The 25,642-nt window shown below is 43.8% G+C and overlaps 1 protein-coding gene across 3 annotated transcripts in view; it reads left to right on the top strand.

The window, feature by feature from the left end:
* Positions 1–25,642, top strand: part of Frmd4a (FERM domain containing 4A) — a 600,187-nt gene that overhangs the window by 254,426 nt on the left and 320,119 nt on the right. The gene's annotated exons all lie outside the window — the stretch shown is intronic.

Here is a 25,642-nt window from a genome sequence, read left to right as displayed (position 1 = left end):
GCACTTAGTCTGGTTTACAGCCTCTACAGGAACCCTTCTAAAATGTACCCACAAAGTTTGGGGGTTCTTTGGAAGATACTGTTTTGACTGGCTATAAGTCAATGGTTCTCACACCCCACGTCTGTTTCAGTGAGTGGCTAGAATGGACCAAAGACTCAGAAAAACGCTGTGTTTAACAGTTTGTGGTAAAAAAAAAAAAAAAGTTCCGATTGAGGAAGGGCACAGGGCATACAGAGAAGAAAGACAGGACAATCAGTGACTTCTCTGGATGACCCGCTCTGCCCCATCCTACCCTGCCTCACCCCACAACTGGTATTTTGAAAAAGGTTCTCCAACACAAAAATTCAGAGAGCTCTGTTCTGTAGAGGTTTTGCCAAAGTTAAATTAAATATCATGTGTGATTAAACCATTGGCCACAGTAATGGACCTGATCCTTGTCCTCCCCTGCCTCTCTTGATATGGCATCTTCGTGACTGGTCCCCATCTGATGATGATACCAGAGTCCTCCCTTTGTCTCTTAGGACAATCTCATCAGCATAAGACTGAGAGTAAATTCCCAAGGTCTCTGGAAGCTCTATCCCAGGCATCTGGAACAAGAGCCAGGTAAAAGCACGTGGCACATGGGTGCATGAGTGTGCCAACAATGCCATACTTGCCATGGAAGTCTCATCAGATTCCAGTGGAGCTGCGAGACTCCTTCTCACTACAGTGTGTGTTTTGAGTATGGTATGGTGATGCACAGCTGTAATCCCAGCATTCAGGAGGCTGGGACAGAAGTGAGTATCGACAAAAGTGAGCATCCCATGATCCATTTTTAGCATGAATCATGCACTGACAAATAAAAATCTTTGATACCTTAGATATGGTTTGGGTTTTGAAGCAGGACTCAGTATAGTGCAGGCTGACCTCAAACTTGCTAGGTATCCAAGGATGACCTTGAACTCCTAATCCTCTGCTTCCAACTTCAGAGTGCTGGGCATACAGATATGCACCACAACATAGGATTTATCCAGTGCTGGAGTCAAAGAACTTGATTGCCATAAGCTGGGCAAGCACTACACCAACTGAATGACATCCCAGCCCTTGATATGTTTAGATACACCAGTACCACCATGTAATACTTGCCTTTGGTATTCAGTATAGCAATGTGCTAAACAGACCTGTAACCAAGAGTCATAGGTTTATACCATCACAAAACCTCAGTATGTAGCAGGCTCGATGCTTAGATTTGTCTAAGTAGATGCTGTCATGGTCACAAGGTTATCTGCTAACCATGCATTTTTTTCAGAACACATCCTTATCACAAAAGGACCAGAGAGTGCATTTATTTTGTATTGTATCATAATACAAACTAGCATTTTCTTATGGTATTAGCTACTCTTTCTTCACCTCTCATAGCCCTCATGTTAACCACAGCATCACTTTATTTCTCTGAGCCTCAGGTTTCCCATCTGTAAAGTGGCAGTAATACATAGGGCTTACCTTGTAGTAATTAAGAAGTTAACTCCTGCAAAGCTGTCTGGGGACAGTGGCTTCCCTTACAGGACAGTGGTTCATTAGTGAGCTAAGTGACAACAGTGATTGCTTGAGGTGACTTTGTGTTGTATCAGGCACTGGTTTAAGTGATTTATATGTATCAATTTATTTAATCTTTACAACTCTATTAGACAAATGCCATTACCCCCATTTTACAGGTGAAAAGTTGAGGCTTAGAGAAGTTATAGCACCAACTAACATTGTACAGTTAGAATGAGTAAGTGAAGGAGCCTACACAAGACTCCAAATACCCCAGTGTTTGCCGCCACATCATTACTATTCAGCAAATACTTGTTAACAGGGAGATTTCCTAACTTAAAGTGCATCAATTCTGTTGGGTAAGACAGAGGTGAAAAGTTAGTCAGTACATAAAACCAAAAACTCCCCACAGCTTTAGTTAAATCTTTCTACAGTGATGGCCCAACTGCAGGGGAGGGGGGAGAGAGATAGATAATATTCAACAGTCCCGAAGGAAATTAGGAAGGAAAGAACTCCTCCAAAATTCCCTATACTGTGAGGTGTTGATGGACAGTTTGGATCATCCCTCCCACAGTCACATCCCTGGCTGTGAAAAACACCAATAACCCTTCTGGGGGACTTCCAGTTTTAGGTTGGCGCCCACCTTTGGTCCCTAAATTTCTTGAACGCCAGCCAGCTCATTGCTTCAGCTTCCTGCTTGCTTCCTGTTGGGAAGACACTGTGTGAGACACTACACCTCATGGTCCCTCAGTTACCTCTGCTGGCTCCTCACCCCCAAATCTTCATGGCCCACATCTCATGTCAACCGTTCCCGTTCCCGTTGTACTGTTTACTACCTTTCAAGGTTTTTAATTTGAATAAGGAGCTCCAGAAAGACTGCCACCACCTCTGTTATCTTACAGACAACAGAACGAAGCTCACAGCTGTTCAATGCTGAGTCACTAGAAGCTTGGCTAGGTAACAAATGCCTTAAACACTGTACATCAAATAATCCAATGAGACTGGTTTCATCGTCCACATTGAGTAGGGAAGGAAGCTGAGGCCTCACCTCATTTGCCCCAGGGGTAGGGTAGATGGCTCGGCTCAGTTGGAGAAGTGCTTATTGCTCAAGCATTACTCACACTAAAAAAAAAAAAAAAAAAAAAAAAAAAAAAAAAAAAAAAAAAGTCTGGTGTGTCAATGCATGCATGCCTGTAATCTCAGCACAGGCAGACAAGAGACATGGGCTACCCTGAGACTTGCTGGCTGGCCAGTCTGGTCGAGTCAAGTGAGTTCCAGGCTCAATGACTCTATCTAAAAATGGAAGGTGAATCATAATTGAAGAAGAGCATTACTATCACTCTCTGGCCTTCACAAGCACATGCGCACACTCTCTGCCCACCAGGCACACACTCTGCCCCAGGCTTCACACGTCACGGCGACAGTGCGGAAGTCAAAGCCAGAGCCTCTCTCTCCCTTGACACTTGCTGGCATTGAAACCCAAGAGGGTCCATCTTCCCATACTTCCAGGATGTAGAAATTCCTGTAAAAGACTTCTAAAATAGAAGTCACCTTCCAACCCTAAAGCTGCATCTTGTGTTATTGCCAGTTCTTTCTGGGTCATTCTGGACCACACAAGATTTTCTTTGGGTTTTTAACACAGCAAGGGAAGAAACTTTCAGGAATAAATTATCGTCCCTTCCCCATTAACTGACAATCAGCTGGGAGCACTAGAGGGTAAGTGGATAAGGGTAGTCCATATCCACCCACCATGAACCTCTGGCTGCTCAAATGACTGATGATTGAAAGTTGACTATGTTCTAGTTGGAATGGTTGAATTAATATGGGAGAATGTGTTTTTTCCTTCTTTTCTACTTTCTTCCCTTTCTTTTCTCTAGGTCTGTTGTTTGTTTGTTTTTGTTGGTTATTTTTTTCATGGTTAATGATGATGTCCTTTCAGGAAGCCTGAATCTTGTTCATAAGCTAAATCCATGATTCTTCTACCTAGAGCAGTGGTTCTCAATCTGTGCGTTCTCAACCCCCTCTAGGCGTTGAATGACTCTTCCCAGGGGTGCAGATCAGATATGCTGTATACCAGATATTTAGATGTTGATTCATATCAGCAGCAAAATTACAGACATGAAGTAGCAGCAAAAATAATTTTATGGTTGGGGATCATGACAACGTGAGGAACTGTATTAAAGGGTTGAGGCATTAGGAAGGTTGAGAACCACTGCCCTAGCGCCATGCATATAGTTGTTGATATACACTAGGTGAAAGGTCACAGCATTTTGCCAGTCCCATAAAGACCCAAATCCTTATAAATATGATTAACACCTGCTCACAAAGAGCTTCTAAAGCAATTGGGTCATGGTGTTGAGGTCCAAGCAGTGGATAGTATGAATACACCTTGAAGACTTTGTATTTCCCTAGTCATTTGCAAAAGCAATATCAGCTTGCTTACCTCTGGCCCAGGCTCCAGCAGGTATAAGCCGACAATCCAAGACAACCTGCCACTTTGTCCTGGGCAGATGGAGTGCTACGTTCAAGGCCATTTCTAGTGCAGTTTGCAATGTTCAGTGCTGGAACCTTCCACTCCCCACAGATACAAGGAGCCAACAGTCCAGCCATCTCCAAAAGGTTGACCCTGTAGAGCATCTAATGATGAAATCCAAACACCCATACACAAATAATTTTGACTTCTATTTCTTTAAAATGTTGTCAAGTTGGGCCTTCACTTTCAGCTGATATAGAAATATAAATGTCACAGATCAGTTTTATGTTATGCCCTGTGCCTTCATGTTTTATAAAACATTCCTACTGCTTAAGAGGAAATACTGGCTCCTGGTATTTTTTCACAATTTGAGTCATACCCATCAGGTGTCACAATTCTAATCATTATTCACTTTAGAGTAGTAGCAATTGTATTGTTTGGTGTAGTTTAAGAAAATAGTTTAAATATTTTAATATGTTCATAGACTGGGGCATAGTTCCACAGTACAGCACCCAGCAACTCAAAGCCTTGGGCTCAATCCCCAGCATTCCAAAGCAAACTGAAAACAAGCAACAAAACATACTTATAGTAACAAATTATTTAACAATATGAAAGTTAGTAAGAGTTTTTTAATATGAGACTGGAGAGAAGGCTCAGCAGTTAAGAGATCTTGCTGCTCTTCAGAGGACCCAGGTTCAGTTCTCAGCACCCATCCCAGGCAGCAGTTCACAGCTGCCTGGAACTCCAGCTTCAAGGGACCCAGTGCCCTCTGATGTCCTCCATGGGCATGCACGTCCATGTGCACATACATGCACATACGTGCACACACTGGTGGTCACACACATATATACTTATAAATTAAAACATCATTTCATCAAAAGAATCTGTGAAGACAGTGGAATAAACCCAAGTTGGTTAATGAAATGTCCACAGAAGGGATAATCGGATATCAGTAAGTTTTCTCATTACTGTGACATAAATACTTACACCTAAGGAGAAAGGGTCAATAAGGGAGCGTGGTTTCAAAGGGATTTCATTCCATACTGGATATAAATGAAAGGTAGAAAAAGGAGCTCCTTCATAGCACTGGGACTGTGAGACAGCAACCGTTCACGCAGAATGGCCAACAGGACGAGAATAGAGCCCTTGTAAGATGTGACATCACATCTTAGAATTTCTTTGGAAATAATGTGGGGCACAACACTAACATTATTCCATTGAAAACTGTCCTTCCATTCATTCAGTCCTCAGCAAGTTCAATGGCAGGTGGTCATAATTTAGATAAAGAAAATTATTTTCTGTCTCTACCTAGACAGACAAGAGAGTTGGGTGCCACATGTAAAAACGTGCTTTCTTATGTTCCCATGTCCTGTTGTACATTCACATCTGGAAGACTTCAACAGTTTTCAAGAGTCTGATGAACATCCAACTGTACTTTTATATAGTTGGAGAATGAGTTCCTTGACCTTCTTGGATGGCTATCATCTGCCTATGTTTAAGTCATGGTGAGACAGCATAGGATGCATGATGCCATCACGTGGATGGTTGCTATTCCGATGCATCTTTGGAGTGAGACAAGATGGGGAAAGCTGGCATGTCTGTGGTACAGATACAACCATTGTAGACCCACTAGCTTCTTGGTCTCTGACTGGGTAAATTCAAGAATGTATAATTGGCAGATATAGAGGCCAGCTATACAGAGATTTCACTATGAGATTTTAGGGACTGACTTCTTCATTACACAAGGGATCATTCTGAGTTTTGTGTGGTTTTCAAACAAATTCATTATTATAACATAAAGTTTGCATTTTGGAAAGAGCACAAAACCCACACCAAAAAAAAAAAAATATCTCTACCAAGTGAACAATGAAAGTGGCTACCAATGCCAGAATAATTCAGGACACCCACCAGCATCCCCTGACCCTCTGTCCCTCCCACCATAAACATAGGTCTATTCTTGCTTCTGATTGAGTAGTGCTTGCTGGTCTTGAACTTCACATAAGCATGATCATATATCACACGCCTTTTTTTGTCTGGTCTCTGTTATTCAAAAGTACATTTCTAAGATGACCTGATTCTGCGCTCCACAGAGACTCACTCACTTCCCTTGCTGGAGTTCATCCCTCAGATGATCCTCTAGTAGAATATATACACATATCTATCCACTCTCTGATGAATGTTTGCGTGGTTCATGGAAAACATTGCTGTGAGATACCTGTTTGCTACCCACATGGACTTGTTTTGTTTGGATGTGAGCTCAAAATCTCTCTCTCTCTCTCTCTCTCTCTCTCTCTCTCTCTCTCTCTCTCTCTCTCTCTCTCTCTCTCTCCCTCCCTCCCTGCCTGTCTCTGTCTCTCTCTCAAGCTCTGCATGTGTATGTGTGTGGCATGCATGAATGTGTCTATGTGTATTTCATGTGCGGAGTCACTTGTGTATGGGAATGTTTGTGTTAGCAAATACATGTGAAGCCTGACATTGGCTTCAGGCATCTCCATCCATCACTTCCACTTTATTAAAGCAGAGTCTCTGGATGAATCCAGACCTAGCCAATGCTGGCTGGTCTAGCTAGTCAGCTTACCTCTGCCTCCTGCTTGCTGGGGTTACAGGTAGCAACCATGCCTGCCTGGCTTTTCACACGGGCTCCTGGGATCCAAACTGATCAGAATGCTTGCACAGCGAATCCACTTTATTCACTGAGCTGTCCACCCGCATCTCCAGACCAAGTTAACTCTTGTTTAACAATGCAGCTCAGGTAGAAAGAGTGGACTGGGTTTCCATTTTGCTGCAAATACACAAGTTTATTTATAACAGAAGAAAGACAGTCATCCGAGATTTTCAAGGCGGAAAGCTGATGTGTAAAATGAAACTAGGAAATACTGGAGTGGGCACGGAAGCCAGGATTTTGGAGAATGTCCTGAGAAAGGTTTTGTGAAAGAAGTGAGAAGGAGGCTGATTGAGCAGCCTCGAAAGCAGCTGGGAGAAGAGTGAAGGACAGATGGAGCTCTGTTCTATTGGAGAAAGCAGAAGTGCTGTGATTGCCCGGTTTCAGCACACACACACACACATACACACACACACACACACACACACACACACACACACACACACACACGCGCGCACATAAAACCAAAAAGCCAAAACAAAGCAGAAGAAAAGCCTGTGTGACTCCTCCACTCTGGGATGTTTTCAGTGTGCACCATGTCACCATTACAGAGCTTCCGTATGACAGGACCAGTCATCCGGCCTTCCCGAGAGGGACCCACATAGTTCTTTTTATTAAGAAGTGGAACCTTCTCCAGCTACAAGGCTGCACCTGCTACTATACAGGCCAAAGAAATGTATTCTGTCTGCTGGCTATTTTGTCTGCTGGCGGGTAATAGACACCTTCCTTCTCTTGTATGCTGTATATTTCTCTGTCACCTACTTTCCCAGCAACACCTCATTAGTAGGAACACCTGTTCACTAAAGGCAGAAAGCCCCACACCCCACTGTGGGGTGAGTTCAGGCTCTGTACGACCTAACTGACTCTGGGGGAAATACATTTGCAGCGTGGGGAAGAGCTCCCTGAGCTAGTCTGGGTATCTGCGGAGTGCCATTGTATTACCAAGGAGTGACTATGAGTGAACCTGCCCACCTGGGCATCCCAGCCTTTATTCTGGTCACCAGCTTCACCTGTGGCCATTTGCCAACCAACCAAATGAGACCAAATGTCCCCCGGAGCCTGTTCCCTGTCTCTCAGGCCTGTTGACCCTCCCGGCTTTAAGCATTGCATCACTCTGTGTTCCCCACAGTCACTTGAGCTAAGTCCCTTTTGTCCGGTCCTCCGAAGCTCTTCGTTGCACAATGGGCATGCTATTAAGATCATCGAAGAGATGAATACTGAACATTTTCTAGCGCTCCTCCCCCATGGCCCTGCCACACACTCTTCCCAAGCAGCTCCGCCATTCCACAAGGACACTCTGTTTCGTTCCATGGAAGAATGGGCTTCCTTGGTGGCAGGGAGCAAGTGATGGCTCACAAAACTACAGTTGTATCATGTGATCCCAGTGTAATGGATGAATCACAGATTCCAAAACTTCTTCTCAAATTCCTTAGATTTGACAGAGTGAGCAAGTATAAGAAAGTTCTGGACCTGAGCAGGGGCCAGGCCTTTGTAGCTAGAGAAGCTTCTATTTCTTAATTCACAGAACTGTCCATATCTGAGCTCATCCCTCTGGGACCATAGAGGGCTATGGTGAGAGTTAACTAAATTCATATTTGGGGGCTGGGCAGGTGATGAAGTCTCTAAAGTATTTACCTTGCAAGTATGAACATCTGAAGTCAAACACCCCCCACCCCCGCCCCAGAACTCACATAAGAAAAGTCAGGCATGAGCTGGGGCTGTGGTTCAGTGGTTAGAACACTTACCTCTCATGCATGAAGTCCTAGATTCAATTCCCAGTATCACCAGGAGAAAAAAAAATCCAGGTGTGATACTTGGAATAGTTCTGGAAAGATGGAGACAGGGGGACAGCCAGCCTAACCTGTTTGGCAGGCTCAGGACAGTGAAAGACTGTCTCAAAAAAGGGTGGATGGTGTCTGTGAACTGACAACTAACCTTGTTCTCTAGGTCTTTGTACATGTTAGATAAGTGCTCTACCAACTGCTCCCATATTCCAGTGCACATATATGTATGTATATAGAACAATTAATAAGATCTTACTCAGGCATTAGAAATACAAATTCATAATGAAAGTTCTATTTCCCCTCCAGCATATACAGCACTACATATAACACCTTCCTCATGTGAGTAGAAAGAACGTTCTGAAGCGACACTGTGACTGAGCCATCTAAATACAGCTTGCTTTCTGCAGATGAGTCTTCTAGCAACTTATGCCCCTAAGCGTTTCCAGCTGCACGATTAATAGCCTGGTGTCTGCAGAACACGGCAAAAAATCACTACAACCTCAATGCAAATTCAATGGAAAACAGCAAGCTGTGTGAATATTTAATATGTTTAATTATGTTATATTAATTAAATCAATTATTTAGTGTCTTGGCTGCTATTCTATAATGATTTTTTGCATGTTCAGGAAATTAATGGTGTCCACACTGTCCCTTGTAGCAAACATGCTTCAGTAAAGTCCTGCCGGTTGACACTATTGTCTGCCCAAACACTGCTTGTGACCTTGAGGATAAAAAGAAGCTGACACGATTTGCAACCGAAATAAAATAGGCTCTGGTCATAAATTTAATGAGGCACCAGGGTCATCCTGACTGATAAAAGTCACTGGTGATGAGTCTCCATTCAACCTAATCCTAGAGAAGTCTGCAGACCCTTGGAGTCCCGGGGTCTCTCGTATATCTTAGTACACTGTGCAAAGTCTGAGGATCTTTGTTGGCTACATCCCTGATCACTTATCAGATTAGTTTCTAGTTTGGCGAGTTAAGCTTGGATAGCTGACAACAGTTATCAATTTCATACGGTCCACATCTGATCAGGTGTCATGGTCCCCAGTCATTCAGGATGCAAACCTTTCTTTCATGAGCTGGTTATGTCCTCTCAGATCAGAAGGGAATTTTTCCTAAGAGGAATATTTGAATGACTCGCCCTTTGGAATTGCTTGGTGTGGTTTTAATTTTTTCATTCATCCTTCTAGGTGTGCTTTGGGCAGATAACACAGAAATGCATAAAGGACCCGTTAACATGGATTTGATTAAGTTGCTTTTAAACGTGCACTTTGCTGTGTAGATGGTTTTAGCATCTCTCTGTTAACTACTCACTTGTGCCCATTACCAGCCGTATTTATGGGACACAGCTGGATCTATTTGAATCATGGAAGTCTTGGTTTAGAAAAGAGAATTTGTGGGCTGTGATGAAGCTCACTCCCACGAAGTGCTGGGTTTGCTCTCCAGTGCAGCATAAAACCAGTCATAGTGGCACACTCCCACGGCCTCAGTATTCAGGGAATGCAGGAGGGCAGATCAGAAGTGTTTCATAACCATACTTAATACATACTTAAACACAGCCACCTATGTTGTGTTTTTATGAGGGCAAAGTATTTAAGAATGGGAAGCTTGCCTAATGAAAGATATTTTTTATCCATTTTGTCCAAAATTCAAAAGTTGCCATTAGACTATGTGGCTTGACTTATCAAGAGTCAAATGCTGTTTAATACCCTTGCTGTGTGTACATTGGTGCAACGTTCATGCAGAGTCAGGTTGAAAATTATTTATTTTTTAATATGCCTGTGACTTTTGAGTTAATAATTCCACTGCAAACAGACTATCTCAAAGGCATATTCGTGCGTATGCAAATTACATTCTCTCTCTCTCTCTCTCTCTCTCTCTCTCTCCCCCCCCTGAGTAAATACACATATTTAAATGTTCATATATGTAATATGAAACCTGCATTCTGCATATAAAAGGAAACATGCCATATTTGTCTTTCTGCGGCTAGCTTATTTTGTGTAATACAACGATTTCTAATTCTGTCCATTTTCTTGAAAAGGCCATAACTTCATTTTTCTTTATGGCTGTACATTTTGCCTTCTGATCTCAGACATGTGCCCCTCACCTTCCTAACAGCAGTGCCCTTACCCTATTTGTTGCCTAAGAGAGAAATGGAGACAACAGTTTCTGTGAAGATATGTGTATCCCCCCGAAACACACAGACACACACAGACAAAGACATAGACACAGACACACACACACACTTTAATCTTGAGCTCTGTGCTTCCACTGGACTGGCTGGCAAGCTAGCCCTTAGTATCTACCTATTTCCAACAGCGCACCCTACTCTCTAATGCTAAGCATAGCGACAGGAGCACCATGCCTAGCTTTGCATGGGTTCTGGGAATCCACACTTGTGCAGCCAGAACTTTATCCACTGAGACATCTCCCCAGCCTCTCTGACAAATATTTTTAAATGCCTCATCTTGTACCCAAATAAAGTTCCTGAATAATAGTCCCGGAAGTTATAGCCCAGTGGTTGTTATAGCCCCACTTGTCTAGCATGTTGGAATGTCCAAGGCCCTGGGTTGGATCACTAACATTTAAAAATAATCGTGGATATCACAGCATGCTTGTGGCATATTTTAAAACTATTGACACAATTCTGTCATGTAAATAAGAAAAAATAGCATTAATCTATCACCAAATAATATTTATTATAATGTGTAAATATATGTGTGTGGTGCAAGTGTACTAGAGGCCGTGGGAAGGTAACGGATGAGTTAATCGCCATGAAGACCAGAGCTACAGAAGTTAACTACCCCAGCCTGCTTGACAGGGACTTAGCACAGCCTGGGACACTGCTGTTCTTACAACATACTTTATTTCTCATGACATTTCAATAGAACACAGCATGGCCACTCCTTGATCTTCATGACAGCTGTCTTCCCGGGATAGTCAGTAAGTAGTGAAAAACTGCAGAGACCACGATCCACACCCACTGCCCACCACCCTACCCTCTTGCTGCCTGGGAAATCTAATCAACACTGTCCCTCAGATGTCTGCTCACAACCACTCTCACCTTATCTCTTGTAGGGAGGGCAGCATCCTTGGGCTAGAAATATGGATTGTATATGCACATGCATGCTAGTCTGTGTGTGTGTGTGTGTGTGTGTGTGTGCATATGCACATTTTCAGTAGAGAAGGGTAGTGTAGATCTCACACATCCGTTTTAGCCTTTGCAACTTTCCCTGTTATTTCTGGACAAACCTCAAATGCAGGAGGCTGTATAATCAGCATGTGCATCTCTGATAGAACTGTGTACCCAGCCTTCTCCATTGTGTTCCCATGATGACTTGGCTTTTAATGGTAAGAGCTCCCTGCTATCATTTGGGTACTTTTTTTTTTCCATTTGGTCCCTAGATTCTCCCACTAAAGACAGTCTGGGCATATACTGTGCACATATCTTTGCCAGGTGTGCATCAAACGTCTTTGCCATACTTTGTGCATGCTGGTCCCACTGACCATGCTACAGAGACACTGAGCGGGCACATTAGACATCTGAGCAGGCTGGCCATGTGCGGGTTTAGGTCTTAATGGTCAGGGGTGACCAGAATCCACAGATGAGTTCTCACTGCTTCTAAATCTCTGAGTTGGCCAGCGCCCTTGTTTCTCATACTCAGTCTTTATGACCAGGGAGTGTGCATCCGGCTACAGAATGACTGTGGGCCGTAGAAATGGCTTCGGGATACAGGGCCTGATGCTCAAACATAAGAACCAGAGGTCAGATCTCCAGAACACAAATAAAAGCCAGGCAGACGTACAGGCTACCTATAATGCTGGCACTCAGCATGCAGAGACAGGATTCCTGAGGCAAGCTGGCTAAATAGAATACTTGAGCTGGTGCACTCAAGGTTCAGCGAGAGGCCCTGTCTCGTTAAGTAAAGTGGGGAATGGTTGAGGAAGACACTGAAGTCAACCCTTGACTTGCACTTCCACAGGCAAGAGCATCTGAACATACACATATAGCACACACACACACACACATACACACACACACCCTTGTTAACCAATGCACCATTGTCTGCAAAAGCATTAAGAGTCATTGCTATGTAAGTCATCACAGGAAACAGGCACATGGTAGAAAAGCACACATCAAAGTCAAGGTTACTTGAACCGGATGGCAGTTACACTGGGGTGCTTTCTTTCCCCCAGAAGGTTAGGGCTAGGATCAGAGCTTGGATTGAGGTTAGCATTATAGGTTCATTTAGGCAAAGATCTAGAGAGCAACCCCGATCACTTAAAAATGCCCAAAGCAGAGAACATGTACCCAGAGTAACCATCCCATAACTTAGTGATTTATGCTTTACCCAAAATATCTTTATCCAGACAACACCCTTTGACACCCCCCCCCGCCCCGTGCCTGTAGAAGATCTGTGTTGCCATGACATACATTTGAATTCTAGGAAGCAAGGTGCCTTTAGAAAGTCCACACAAATCTGAAATGAATGTCCTTCATGCCTTACAAATAAGCCCTTCTGGTGGCAACCTCAGAAGCCCTTCTAGGGACAGGGCACGTGACAGGCAGCAAGCCCGAAAGAAGACCAGACAGGTTCTTGTACACCCTTTCCATCAGCCAGTGCCTGACACAAATGTCACTTAGTTGGCTCCCAGAATCATGACACTGATACTTGTGAGGGAGACTCGTGGGTGCAGGAGATGGGCAGGGGCAGGAAGCATATGACAAATAGATCCTTTGTGCTTGGCATAAAGCCACCAAGATACAAAATGCAGTGTAAATGGAAGGACAAGGCTGCCTGTGAAAATCAGCTGATCGCCACAGTAGGAGCATGTGGACAGGCACCAAGAGACCCCTACAGCCCCATGCCCAGCCAGTGCCAGCCTGCAGGCTCGTAGAGACATAACCCTTTAAATTAGCATGTTTGTCCTCACAGAGCCGGCCACAGCAGACAGGCTAGCCTTTATAACCCCACTCCAACAGACAGCTGTCTGTACAGCTATGAGAAGGGAGCTGTCTTACTGATACATTGCATCTGTAGGATTCACTGGCTATCTGAATATAAGGTGAAACAGAAGTCGGACAGGCAAGCAATCAGTAGGCCATTATATTAGTCACCTTAAATGTGTCCTGAGGGTTTTCCCATCCTACTACTATTCATATAGAAGAATAATTATATATACATATATATATATATTTAAAATATAGAATGTATTGAGCTTTGTGTGGGGGGTGTTATCATATAAGCTAGCAAATTTAATTATTTAATTCTGTTAATCTTTTAAAATTATTTAATTTTATTTTTCACTTATTCACTTTACATTCCACTTGCTGCCCCCTCCCAGTCACCCCCTCTCACAATCCTACCCCAGTCCCTCCCCTCCTCCTCTGAGCTGGTGAGGGTTCCCCTGAATATCCTCCCACTCTGGCACCTCGAGTCTCTTCCAAGCAGGACGCTTCCTCTCTGACTGAGCCCAGCTAGAAGAACATATCCCACAGACAGGCATCAGCTTTTGGGATAGCCCCTGCTCCAGTTGTTCAGGGCTCACATGAAGACCGAGCTGCACATCTGCTACATATATACAGGGAGGCCTAGCTTCAGCCTGTGTATGTTCTTTGGTTGGTAGTTCAGACTCTGAGAGCCTGACTCTGTTGGTCTTCTGTTTTTAAGATAGGATCTTGCCTTTAACCCAGGTTTCCAACTTGCTATGTAATTAAAGCTGGTCCTCAGCTCTTGGTCTTTATATCTACTTCCAAAGTACTGGTATGTGTCACTCACTACACCCATGCCCAGCTTGCTCACCTGGGGATCTCTCTCTCTCTCCCTCTCTGTTTCTCTCTGTCTCTCTCTGGTATGTGTGTATGTGTGTGTGTGTGTGTGTGTGTGTGTGTGTGTGTGTGTGTGTGCATGCAAACTCATCAAAGAGAGGAAAGAGACTTAAGGTTGACCCCCGAGGAGGCCAGTTTCAGGCATACAATGCAGCATTGTTAATTGTGCTTAATTGAAGGCTGACTTTGGACTCTCAGAACTTCTGTATCCTGCATAGCCAATGCTTTGTCCCCTCTGACCATCACCTTCCCACACCCCCCGCAGTCCCTCAAACCCACCATCCTACTCTCTGTCCTGTCCTCTAACTGTTTGAGATTCCTCCTGTAAGTGAGTCCATGCTGGGCTTCTCCTTATGGATCCGTCTTGTGTCAGTCAGCCTAATGCCCTCCAGATTTGGGGGGAAAGGATGGTTTCTTCAATAAATAGTGCTGAAAAACTTGGGTATCCTTATGCAAAAATTAATTAATTAATTAATTAAAAGAACTTCCACACCATATATAAAAGTCTGTTCAAAATGGGTTAAAGACTCTTTTCCTGAGGGTTATTAGTTCAGTATATTCCAAGTGTGCGCGTCAAAATTGAGTGATCAAGACAAAAGCCAGTCTTATAAAAAAAATCATAGCCTTGTTCAATAATTGGATCCAATTACTACTAATCTTCATTAGTGAAAGCATGTGGTGTTTAACTAGGTTATTTGTGCAGCAGTTCTGAACAGTCCTGCGAGGAGCTGGCCTTTTTTATACTTGGTCTTCAAGTAAGTGACCTTGAGTGGACAGGAAGACGTTCCCAGGAAACTATGTTTGTATGTTCCACTGCCTGGTGCCTGGGGCCTGCACCGCTGTCCTTAATATTGGCTTGCTGGGAGGTGAAATGCTGTCTGGTTGAATGGAGAACCTCAACTTGATAGAGCGGGTAAAGTGGGTGGTTATTTCCAGGAGTGAAAAGCAAGACAGAATAAAACAAAGCATAAACAAACAAACAAACAAACAGAAAACAACAAAATAACCAGAGCTTTCTAGAAGAATGATTTCCTTTCAGTCCTAGAAAGAAGGAACAAACAAGAGAACAATTTTGTGTCTATATAGCGAAGGCAGCTGATTGTTCCCTCCATAGATTGACATATTGTCTGAGCAGCAAAAGTATTAAGCCTGGGGGAGATGCTTCCTAACGGGAAGATGAACCAAGCATTCAAAAGTCAAATAGAAATACAGTCTTAAGAGTTAGAGAAGTGACTCTGCCTCTGACGAGTTTGCCATTCCATTCACATAAGCAGGAGGACCTCTGTTCAGCCCTCAGCACCTGCCTAAAAAGTGAGGCACGAAGGTACCTGCTTGTAATCCCAGGACTGAGGAGGACACAAAGGTACAGAACTAGGGTGGTCCTCCCACCCTATCCAGTGACTGCATGTCATTTCCGACTTCTTCATGACAGTCTTTCATGAATGATACCCATAACCCATTGCATAGTTCCTGTTTGCTTGTCAGGCTAACCCCCTTCTGATCAATTGCTCCCTTTTAGAAACTATTTCAGAGGCAGCTTCACTAGAACCAGGGGTATGGCTCATTGGTTAAAGTCATCTGCCACCAAGCTTGATGACCTAAATTCAATCCCAGAAACCCACATGGTAGAAGGAGAGAGCCTAGTTTGGCAAGTTGCACTCTGACCTTCATACATGTGCCACAACCTGGATGCAACACCACACACACACACTCACATATACACACATACACACAACCTTAAGACATGTTTCTTAGGGCCTTGCTCTAGAGTACTAGCCACTTGTGTACCTAGACTGTACAGAGTTGTTTACTCATGACATCTTTCTTTCAAGCTTAAACAATTGTAGAAAATAACCATGAAAAGCTATCGTTGAGCCTGGAAGGCTGACTCATTAAATGAAAAAAGTTAAAAACTAGTGCTCATATTAACCAATTATTCTCCATCCAGTAGCCACTGGTCCATTCAAGAAAGAAGGCTGATAAAATAAACTAGGATTTTTTTAGTGAATAAAAAATACTTCAGAGGGCCAGTTAGCAAAGGGCTCACCATGTAAACTCAAAGGCATGCGTTCCATGGCATATCAAACCCATATCAAACCCATATCAAAAAGCCAGGCATGGTGACAAGCACTTGTAACCTCAGAGCTGAAGAGACGGAGAATCCCTGTGGCTCACTAACAACCCAGCCTGGTCTAGTTGGTGATTTCCACTCCAGTGAGAAACCTTACCTTAAAGCAAACAGATAACAATGAGAAACTTCTGAGGAGCAAAGCTGGAGATCCAGGATTGACTTCTGGCCTCTTCATGCACACCGGGATACACATGCATACCCCAACACATGTACATACTCAAATGTACATGTGTACACAAAACCAGACAAATAAAGAGTACCTTTTCCTAAACTTAATCTGTAGAAGAATGGGCAGAGGAGAACTTGATTTGAACACTCCCCTGAAATTCCTGGATGACTAGAACAATATCTCATTGATATACACACCTCTGCCTTTTCCTAACAAGCATCTAGCACATGGCTTAACCCGTGAGACATGCCTGGCTTCTCAGGTGTCTTCCAGGCAGAAATAGTTTTAACAAAATCCTTAGGAACTTTGTGAGAGGCAGCGCTATTGTCAGCAAAAGGTGGTGAACAAGAACTCATGCGGCAAGACATGAGACTGTAGTTTAAACACAAGATGGCAGCTCTGTGGCAAGAAAGTCATCTGTAGTGAGTCTTAGTTGCTGATGTGGCTCTGGTTACAGAATCAGTGTCAGATGCTGGCAGCACATTAGCAGATAGGGAGGCCTGGGAAGCCAGTCCTCTGTCAGGGAAATATGTTTTCTGTATAGTCTCAGCTATTGAAGCTGTCCATCACAGCGTCACCCCCCTTCACACCCCGCTCCTCCTCTGACGCCACTGCTTAACAAGAGACACCTGTTGTGGCACTGGCTACCCTGACTAGAGGCTCAAAAGCAGACTCGAGAGTGTACCATGCCAGACCTCTCTGTAACTGATGACAGACTGTCAAGCTAAGCCAGTTTGACAGATCGTCAAACTCCTTTTAGAACAATGTTAAGCTTTTTATCAGGATTTTCTTTCTGGTGGGGGAGTGACTTTATTTCATGGTGAGTCTGTATTTAAACAGACTCATACATACTGAATCTGTCTACCTCCATCTTTGGGAAAATGAACATTTGTGTGAAAACTAAACCCAGGAGTTTCCCTGGCCTCCTTTTAGAGAACTGGAGTGGAAGGAATAATTCTTTTAGAATACAGCAGAAGCCTCTAGAGGATGGACGGACTTCTGTCTGTCCCTTGATCTTACACGGGTTATCTTCTCTGACACGGGTATTGATCAGTAAGTGCTTCCCCTGTTTGGAATCAAGACACTAGACTTTGTGAGTTAGGACTTACGTGGTAACTAGGAGGCCATCTGCTCTCTCGACACTGTTAGCACAGCCACAGCACAAATGTCTACTAGAGTCTTGACAGGCAAGTGGTCCTTGGAGGCTTTCTCGGGTCTGAAAATTTGTTAAAAGTGATGTTATTTCTTTGGATATATTATTTCAGCCTTAAAATGAAGAGAACTTTTAGGCTGGGGAGATGGCTTGGTGGCTAAAGTGCTTATGCACAAGTGTGAGGACCAGAGTTCAAATCCCCAAAGCCCACATAAAAGTGTGGCAGGTACGGCAGTCTACATGCAAGCCTGGTACTGCAGGAGATTTAGTTCTGTGTCAAGGGAATAACATGGGGAGTGAGTGATTGAAGAAGATACACCCAACATCCCTCTCTATCCTCCCACACATACATACTTACACACACTCACACACACACAAGCACACACACAAACACTCTTACCACACACACCACTACAAAAAGAAGTCAAAGTAGCAATTTTGTGTCATGTGTATTTTACTACATTTTTTTAAAAAATGCTTGCATGAATAAAAGGGGTTAGATTGTAGAAACAGAAAAGAATTTCCAATTTTTATGAATATTCTACCTGACAGATGCTGCAGGAGTTGACACAGAGATTAAATCTATTTCTGAGATGTTTATCTACCCTTGCATGGCGGGGTGTAGAAGGAGCAGGGGAAGATCGTATGGGATCTAATAATATTCGGGGGAAAAATTTAGTTCCCTCCAACTTCATTTCCTTGTTTTCCACAAGACTGTGTGTTTCTCTGTCGTGGTGCACAGAACAAGGTCTGATGCGTCCTTCACAAAGAACCATTGATGGTGTGTCTGTGTGAATTGCCCTGGCTTTGGTCACAGCCAAGTTCTGCGGGACCCACTGCCCCTCGTTCGACAATACACTCCACTGTGTGTAGCCATTTATGAAAGGTCAGAAATGAACTGAGAAATGGCTGGAGTCAAAAACATGTGGCCCTATAAATATCAGAGTCAGACGGCTTCAGGCATTTCCCCAGTCTCATTTCTGCTCCATTCAGCTGTCTCTGCAAGCCTCTGCTGAGGTGCCTGGCATTTTGTGGGCACCTTACTTTGTACAGTTCTGCAGAGGAAGCTAGCTTCTTCACTCGCTGACCTTCTTGCCCAACGCAGTAGCATAGAACCATTAACAGAGTTGTTTTGTTTTGTTTTTTTTAAAAGTTAGAATTTCTTCTCGGGAGCCCTGGCAGCCCGTTCTGCAATGCTCTGTCTTATTTTAAGAGTTTCCACTTTGCATTAGTAGCAACTTTTCCTAGTTACCGACCTGACATCAAAGGTCTTCTGTGAGCTGAAGGGTTTGCAGATTTGGGCTCCGTGAGTCCTATTGGGACATTGACCATGACATTAGCTGCCAGACTGGATGACTTCGAGATGACACTGGAGCACCTGTTCATGGATGTGTTTGTAAGTAAAAGCTTTCCATTCCCACAGGCAATGATTGTCCCTGCCATCCCAAATAGGGATTGTGTCCCCATATGAACAGATGCTTCTAGCTTGCAATTGTGCTGTTTCTACACCAATATACAGGAGGGGAAGTTGGAGTGGGGTGGGGTGGGGTGGGGTGGGTATTGTTCCTAAATGTCCAGTGACACAGAACTGCCCACATGGATTAACGCCACACCACTGGCAGAGGTGTGGTGTTTTGAATGAAGTCAGCTCTAGAGGTCTAAATGAATGGGCGGAACAAAGAGAAAACACTCCCCACTACCCCACAGAGTTCAAACCACTTCCACTACGGTTTGCGTTCCCTGGAGGAATCAGTTTTGTTTGTGAAGCAATCATTCCTGAGGGCTGGGGGTATGGGGTGGGCAGTGAGGAATTCACAGTGCTCAAAACACTGGTGATTCCGTGTAGAGAAATGCAGACTACTAGGTAGTACCACAAATCACACTGTCCACAGAAACTGGTTTCATATGGGTTCTCTGGGAATTGGTTTGATAAGATGAAGCTGTTTGGTTTGATTTATTTTCCTTTAAAGAAAAGGGCAACTGACAGGGAACACACACACACACACACACACACACACACACCCCTCTTCCCACAATGATTTTCTGAATTTTAGCAAAAGCCATGTCAACAAAGTCACCCCCCAGCCCAGCCACCAGGGCTCCTTACACTTTGGGCTCTCACTATGGGGCACAGGTCTGCTCTCTGTGGGTCACTGTTGGTGAACAGGGACTGCAGAAGCAGAGGTTTGCAGGTGGCAATGCAGCTGGAAGGTGTTGGCCTGTGCTCTTTCCAAGAACAACAGTTGTTCTGCCAGGGGAGGCGGCCACAGGGCTTGCTGTGAGGGCACACCGTCTGTGTTTAAAATGAGGAAAGGCCCCAGAGGGCTGGTCTTTCTTGGCTATACATCACTGGGGCCCTTTCAGGGACTTCACAATGAATGGTGTATTTTGGCAGACAGGAGAGTCTGGAGCATTTCTTATTATTAATTTATAATTTGTCTTCAAATGGATACCATTCCATGCTGGCGGGATTCCCAGAGGGCCGGTCTCTTGTAGGAGGGTGTGGGGAGCTGAGTCACTTGCGTCCATTCTGATCATAGTCATGGCACTGAGAAGTAAGCTTGAAGCTAGAGTATGTGGTGGACCGTGGAGAGGGTCCTCCTGCATGTCTAGTCCTGGGTTGTCAGGTCACGGAATGTATAGTATGAAACTAGCATTGATGGACAATCCTCTCTGACTCACCACCATGGCCTGAAGTCTGGCAGCAGTGCGGCAGGGCTGAGACAGGGGGTGGACTCTGGCATAACAAAGGATCAGTGGGAGTTTGATTGTCTCAGAGGGGAAAAATAGAATCAGGAAAAAAAATGTCTTAAAATACTCCAAGGTCATTAATTTGTTGCTTTGACCTCTCTAATTTCCCTTCTACTCCCTCTAAACTCCCATGGTCTTGTTTCCATGTCGGGCAATGCTCTCCCTCTTCAAGGGGATGCTCTCAAATGCCCCATCCTTTTAAATAAATATCTCTCACTTGATTATTCTAACCATTTTTCCCATCCCAATTGGACAGTTTGTTCGCCCATGCTCTTGAGAAGGAGAACGTTGACTGCCCTGCTCTGTCTCTTTCCCCTGGCACAGTGTCTCTCTGAACCTGAAAATAGGCTGCCAGTCAGCACACACCAAGGCTTCTGTAAGACTAGATGAGAGAGTCGGTCACATCGCTTGTTTCATAATCCCTTGTTACCATGTGGGGCTTCTCTAGCTGCAGCTGTGCAGCTGCCTTCAGTTCCCAGCAACCACATCACACCACCTTTACCTCCAGCTCCATGGGACCTGATGTCCTCTTCTGGCCTCCAAGGGTAACTGAACTCATATACACCCCCTGCCAAACAAATGAATACATCTAAAATTTTTATTAATAATAAATATTTTAAAAGAATAGCGAGTATAGAATTCCTTGTTATATGTGAGCTGCTTCTGATTGTCAGTCCATCTTCCTCTTGTTTCAGAAGATGAGAAGATTTGTTGCGTATCTCTCATCTCCAGTAGGCATAGCTCAGTGGCTCTGCCTTCCACGGACATTCCAAGACCTCTCCATAGACCAACTGAAGAAAAAGGACAACAGGAAACCAAGCAGATGTCTTGAAACATTCTTTGTTGCATTAAGTAGCTTGATTATCTACACTTGAATCTACCCTTTCAAAAGGAGGCAGATGCCTCCAGCTCTTGACTCTTCGGTCTAGCTTCTGTTGCCTGCATTCCATATGCACATTCTTATGACCATCCAGGACCTTCTCATTATTAACCTGTTATGCTGAGTTCTTTTTTAAATATTATTTATTTATTTTTATATAAGTACTCTGTAGCTCCCATCAGACACACCAGAAGAGGGCATCAGATCACATTACAGATGGTTGTGGGCCACCACGTAGTTGCTGAGAATTGAACTCAGGACCACTGGCAGAGCAGTCAGTGCTCTTAACCGCTGAGCCATCTCTCCAACCCCCTTATGCTGAGTTCTTATCTGGCTCAAGCTTCCTCTAGCATTGCTCCTTCTGTTTGCAACTTTATTTTGATTCTTATCAACATTTGTGCATGGCAATTTCATGAACATAAAAGTTGAATACTAGAAGGCTTATGAAGAAATCTTCCAGGTTCCAATACCTTCCTTCCAACCTCTGAGTCCCTTTGAAATCATGTTCTTCCAAATGTTATATCTGGTGGTTTTCTTAATAATATGTTATCTTAGACCCTTTTATATTGCTGTGAAGAGACACAATGGACAAACATTTAGCTACGGTTTTTGCCCATAGTTACAGAGGTTGGTCCATTGTCACTGTGACTGAGAGCATAGCACTCATGGTGCTGGAGACGTGCTTACATCCCAATCTGCAGGCAGACAAAGAGAGCGAGAGCTTGGACCTGACATGGGCTTTTGAAACTTCAGATCCCATCCCCAGTGAAACACTTCTTCCTTCATTAAGGTTATACCTACTCCAGCAAGGCCACACCCCTAATCCTTCTAATCCTTTTAAACAGTCCCACTTCTTGGTAACTAAGCATTCAAATATATGAGCCTTTTGGGGGACAGGAATTACTACTCAAACCACCACATGTATTTACATAGTAATTTCTTAAATACCTAATTTTGAAATTTTATGCTGCCACCCTGACAGAAAAGGATTTAACTTTTGGTGTATGTGTATGTTCATGTGTATGGAGGTACACACATATGTGTGAATGCGCATCCATATGTGAGCACACACATTTGGAAGCTAGCAGACAGGTGTTAGTCTCTCACTGGTCTAAAGCTCATGAAGGTCAGGGTTTAGTCTTTTAGTCAGGGTTTCTATTCCTGAACAAACATCATGACCTAGAAGCAAGTTGGGAAGGAAAGGGTTTATTCAGCTTACACTTCCACAATGCTGTTCATCACCAAAGGAAGTCAGGACTGGAACTCAAGCAGGTCAGGAAGCAGGAGCTGACACAGAGGCCATGGAGGGATGTTACTTAATGGCTTGCTTCCCTGGCCTGCTTACTTGCTTTCTTATAGAACCCAGGACTACCAGCCCAAGGATGGCACCACCCACAATGGGCTCTCCCACCCTTGATCACTAATTGAGAAAATGCCTTACAGCTGGATCTCATGGAGGCATTTCCTCAAGGGAGGCTCCTTTCTCTATGATAACTCCAGCTTGTGTCAAGTTGACACACAAAACCAGTGAATACAACCACTGAATTTCAAGGATGAACCTGTATACACCTCTCCAGTTCTTTTGAAAACAAAATGTAAGTTGGGTTGGTTCCTGGGATCGAACTCAGGTCTTCAACCTATCAGGATAAATATTTTACTTGCTGGGCCATCTTCTCAGTCTGCAGGTCTCAGCTCTTCTTATACCCCCACCCCCAACTCACACACACACACATTGCTCCTTTCCCCACTTGTATTCTTGATGGACTGATGTTGCAGTTTAATGTAACACCTAGTTTTATTGTGCTAACAAAATATTGTTTATATCCGAGAGATAGAATAAATTATAACTATATATCCTGATGGGCTTTACAACTTTATGTTTTCCCTGGAATTAACAATTGTCTCTGTCTAATATTTGCTTAATATCCCATATTCTCATCAGCCATTTAAGAACTTCAATAGAGTTATATGACTTATGTCAATTTGGAAGCTTTACTAGGCTCAGTTCACTTCCATTTTGTGGTGGGGTGTATCTTTTCTAGAGCTTTCCATCCTTCATCAGTTAGAGGAGTTCCCTTCTTGGTCTCCTGAACAGCTGTCTTCTTGATACTTCTCTTGCTCATCATCCTTTTGGGCCCCCTTTATATCTCTCCTGCATCCAGTCTTCCTTTGCTTGGAATTCTTATTGGCCCCTCTCTCCAGGCTCAGTGTTCAATCAAAGTGCTGAAGAACTTCATCTCCAGTGTTCACAAGAAGTAAGTCTGCCCATTGTTGAATGGCTATCCTATGCTTTTAATTAAAAGACCATGTCTAGTGCTTGCTTGAGTGATGTTGAAAATCAGAGCTACATTTTCCGGTTTGACTCCTCTCTTAAATCTCATCTCAAAACATCCAAGCACCAGAAACTCAGCATATCCAGAAGCCACTGAGCATCTTGTCAGAATCCCCTCCTCCTGTGCATCTGTCATAACAGACAACATTCTTTCTCTAGTCTCCCAGATAGAATTTATAGAAGAGTAATATCCAGGTTCTAGACTTTACCTTTCCACATTTGGACTACTGCAATAGCCTGTGACTACCCAGTTGACCTTCATCCCTCCATTCACTCTTTGTCAATCAGCTCCTCAGAATGAGTGTTGCTTCCTTGCTAAAAGTATAAATTGTAATGGCTTCCCTTTTCTCATAGAATGAGGCTGCCCTCCTTATAGTCTCTATTGCTCTGATGAAACACCATGACCAAAAGCGACTTGGGGACAGAAGGGTTAGTTCCCCTAACAGCTTGTAAGCCCATCACTGAGAGAAGCCAAGGCAAGAACTCAGGGCAGGAACTGAAGCAGGAGGCGCACAGGAATACTGCTTAGTAGCTTTCTTCTTGAGGCTTGCTCAACATGATTTCTTACACAGTTCAGGACCACCTGCCCAGAAGTGGCTCCACCCACTGTGAGCTGGGCCTTTTCACATCATTCATCAATCAAGAAAATACCCCCACAGGGTCGCTCACAAGCTAGTCTGGTGGAGGCAACGTCTCACTTGAGGTTTCCCCTTTCCAAAATGACTCTAGCTTGTGTCAAGGTGCCATAAAACTACCCAGCACAGAAATTCCAAATATACTCTTCTATAGTATGCAGGTGATAATGGGTGTGCACAGAAGTTCCAAATATACTGTTCTATAGTATGCAGGTGATAATGTGTGTGTGTGTGTGTGTGTGTGTGTGTGTGTGTATGTGTATACAGGCTCACACATGCCACAGCAAATACGTAGAAGTCAGAGGCCAATCTTGAGTATTGGTGCTCATCTTCCATAATTTTTAATTCTCTTTGTTGATTTCTTTTACTCTGTGGGTGAGGCTAGCTATTCAGAAAACATGGGAGGATTCTCCTGTCTCCACTGCTCATGCTTGCATAACAAGTGTTCCTCCCTCCCCCAAGCCATCTGTCCAGCCCCCTGGTGTCATGTCTTACCACCCTTGTTCTCACCATGTGACTCAGTATCTCAAGCAATTTTCACAACTTTTCTTTCTGTCATAGAGGCTTAGAATGCAAACAGAGTGGGGTAGGCCAAGAAAACAGTAACAGAATCCTCTATTCATCATCATTTGCCTCTAAGAATTGCTCCATTGAAGGTATTTTACCCGTTTTGGCCATGAACTTGTACTGGGAAGCCCTTTGACATTTTGATGTACGGGTTAGTGGGTGCGCACTCAAGATAAACCATATTCCCACGGCATGAGGTTAGGAGATGCCAGTCATTCTGACAAATTCAAGTTGCTTTGACCCATCTCATTGGGAAAACATGAGACTCATGGTGAAGGGTAACAGTTGCCTTTGGTAGTAATGCCCATGTTCCCTGAGTATTGGAGAGGGAAGAATCAGACAGCATCCAGGAAAGGAAGGCCCCACTCTCCTTTGCAGTGCTGGAAGGGTTCCTTCAACTATAGGGATCCATTTTATAGAGGAAAATTGTATGTTCAAGTTCTCTGTCTGGAAAAAAACAAGAAAGGAAGTATACAAATGAGAAACAGGTTTAAGAGTTGGTCATTTGCCACCCAGCACTTAGCTAAGTATCTCAGATGCCTGACGGGAGAGAGCCAAGCCTATTGAAAATCAAAAGTCAACATGTACCGGCTCTGCTTAGAAGTGCACCATACATATCCAGCTAATTCTGGGAAGTCAATACCACAGATAAGGGCATTATTTATTTTGCCATTCCAGATGTAATTACACAGTTTACCCTGTGCAAAGTGCACTTCATAAACATGGCGGATCGATGCTAGTTATCAAAATCTATCTA

This window comes from Mus caroli, unplaced genomic scaffold (assembly GCF_978045245.1).
Source record: "Mus caroli unplaced genomic scaffold, Mus_caroli_1 scaffold_2, whole genome shotgun sequence".
NCBI lineage: Eukaryota > Metazoa > Chordata > Mammalia > Rodentia > Muridae > Mus > Mus caroli.
This window is presented reverse-complemented; position numbering and strand designations above follow the sequence as displayed.